This window comes from Mus pahari, chromosome 11, assembly GCF_900095145.1.
Source record: "Mus pahari chromosome 11, PAHARI_EIJ_v1.1, whole genome shotgun sequence".
Classification (NCBI taxonomy): Eukaryota; Metazoa; Chordata; class Mammalia; order Rodentia; family Muridae; genus Mus; species Mus pahari.
This window is the reverse complement of record NC_034600.1, coordinates 35,549,261-35,552,217: the sequence shown is the minus strand read 5'-3', so window position 1 is coordinate 35,552,217 and position 2,957 is coordinate 35,549,261. Positions and strand designations below refer to the sequence as shown.

Sequence of the window (2,957 nt, the reverse complement as noted above, 5' to 3'; positions counted from 1 at the left end):
TCATAAGGAAATTAGTTGTAATTTTGTCTTTCCATACTACCATATTTTTATCTCTTTGTTGATTCCAATTTGGGAATTTGAGTGATTTTTTTTTTTTTTTTGCTGTCAATAAGAAATTTACTTATTTTTAAAAAATCCAAATGCTGGTATTGTCCAGAAAATTTTAACAGGTTTATTTATAACTGTTATAAAGTTGAACTGTTGAAATGTGCTCACTGAAACTGTTTGCTTGCATTAATGCTTTACATCTTGCATTTATGCACAAATGAACGTGGAGAAACGCCAATACCTGATTCTGTCCCCTATGTTTCCACTCGCAATCATATACTTAGGTACCTTTGACCCCATGGAAAAAATATCTAGCATTCAGAACTACTGATAATAGGAAGAAGAGGAAAAAAAAATTTTGAGAATGAAATGTTTCCCCTCATAGTGGACTCTTAAGCACATTCTCCGTGTATGTGGCGTGCTAGCTGGATATCTTTTGGCATAATTGTTACACGTTTGGCATGGATAGCACACAGATTGGTATCTTCAAAAAGGCCAACCAGCCTCCTGTAAAGCACCAATCGCTGCACTCTGGAAGCGCAGATCTGTTTGGAAGTCCTGAGCAATTTCTCGCACCAGACGCTGAAAGGGGAGCTTGCGGATCAGAAGTTCAGTGGACTTCTGATAGTGTCTGATTTCACAGAGTGCCACAGTGCCAGGCCTGTAACGATGAGGTTTCTTCACCCCTCCAGTAGAGGGCGCACTCTTGCGAGCAGCTTTTGTAGCCAGTTGTTTCCTGGGTGCTTTACCGCTGGTGGATTTGCAGGCAGGATGCTTTGTAAGAGCCATGGTATGAACACCTCCTTACTTACCTCACTTCTCCTTCGGCTGGAGTTCGGCAAGAGAGAGGCGGCACTGGCGTTAGAGAGCAGCAGCGGTGCAGCAAAGGCTGCCAACACCTTTTCCTTCCTCTAAGAGTGATACATTATATCTAATTTTTGGTAGTGGCCTTTAACTTATTATGAACAATTGAGTTTACTCTTTATGATTTTTTTTTAAACTTATCAGTTTCTATAATATAATCCCAATGATAAAATGACTTCCTCGGGTTTCATGTCTCCATCTCATACCTTGCCTATCATGGTGACTCCTAGAGCTTCGAGTTTTGTTTATCATGAATAGAAATTTCAAGTTGCCTTAGTGAGTTTTCAGTCATTCACCCTCCTGTGTCTCCTCCCTATGTGTCAGATGGTTGTACACGTTTTCCTGGTGGAATTTTCATGAAGAGTCTCTGTGTAACATAGCTTCTGAGGTGTGCACACACGTGGGAATGAGATGATGATGATGATGATGACGACGACGACGACGAAGACGAAGACGAAGACGACGATGATGCTTTCAAGTTTGATTTAAAATTTGACTAGATACAAAATTCTAGTTTTTTGGATTTTTCTTTATAACAAAAGTACTTCCTTACCATTTGCATTGCAAGCTGCTGATGGGAAATTTGGTGTGGTTATGATTTTTACTTCTTCGTGATGTGTTTGTCTTTCCTTCTACAGGCTTTGTCTTTGACCCGCCCACCTCTGCTTCTTCCTCCTCCTCTCATTCTTTTGGGCACGTAACCAAAGCTCTCATGAATGCCAAGTAGATGCTCTACCACTAACATGTTTCTCTAGCCCATTTTCAATATCCTTGTGTTTTGGTTAAGTCTGGGTTTTTCTTTTCTTAACCTAATTCTTTAAAAATTGAAAATATCATGCACAAAGACTGTAATTAGACAATTTCTACCCTTCTTTCTCCTCCCTCCAATTCCCCCCTCAAATTCATGACTTCTTCTTTATTATTGTTATATTTTTTCCAGTTACATCTATTCCCTGCAATTTATTATTTTAATTTTTCTCTACAGATGGATAGAATTGCTCTGTGTAGGGATAACCAGTTTTCATTGTGAGGTCATCAGCTGGAAGACATATGAGTCCTTTCTGTTGCGCCTACAGCATCGGGGAACATGGCTGAGAAGTGTATGTTGGTTGGGGTGTCAAGCCCTTAGGGTGGATGCCAAGCAGTGGTTAGCTGAGTCGTGTGGCAGATCGGCTTTTTTTGCTCTTTGAGAATTCTCCACACTGATTGCGTTTTCTGTCTAGTCTTTTGTCCTTTCTTGAGTTACATATCCTTTTCATCTCTCTCTCTTTCTCTCCTCTTGGGCCTTGCTATTTCCTGGATATTGTCCCTGCTCCTCTATATTTCTTAAGGGCCCATTTTCTGTTTTTAGAGCTTTGTCCCTTTTTGTAGCTTCTGGGAAAGTGCTCGGTCACCACTTCACTGCCTGGAGTTCTTTAGCATTCTTTCTCTGTGTCTATCCCATTCTTACACCTTGAAAATCTGTTTTTATTCTGCTAGCAGATAACTAACTCTTTTTTTCCTTTTAATTATTTTATTAGATATTTTCTTTATTTACATTTCAAATGCTATCCCGAATGTCCCCTATACCCTACCCCCCACCCTGCTCCCCTACCCACCCATTACCACTTCTTGGCCCTGGCATTCCCCTCTATGGGGCATATAAAGTTTGCAAGACCAAGGGGCCTCTCTTCCCAATGATGGCTGAATACACCATCTTCTGCTATATATGCAGCTAGAGACACGAGCTCTGGGGGTACTGGTTAGTTCATATTGTTGTTCTACCTATAGGGTTGAGACCCCTTCAGCTCCTTGGGTACTTTCTCTAGCTTCTCCATTGGGGGCCGTGTGTTCCATTCAATAGCTAACTGTGTGCATCCACTTCTGTGTTTGTCAGGCACTGGCATAGCCTCACAAGAGGCCACTATATCAGAGTCCCTTCAGCAGAATCTTGCTGGCATGTGCAATAGTGTCTGGGTTTGGTGGCTGATGGAACCCCGGATGGTGTAGTCTCTGGATAGTCCATCCTTTCATCTTAGCTCCAAACTTTGTCTCCGTAACTCCTT

At 41.4% G+C, this 2,957-nt stretch overlaps 1 pseudogene; it reads right to left on the bottom strand.

Moving 5' to 3' along the window:
- Positions 1–440: 440 nt before the first annotated feature.
- LOC110328809 lies at positions 441–837 on the bottom strand (annotated as a pseudogene).
- Positions 838–2,957: the final 2,120 nt, after the last annotated feature.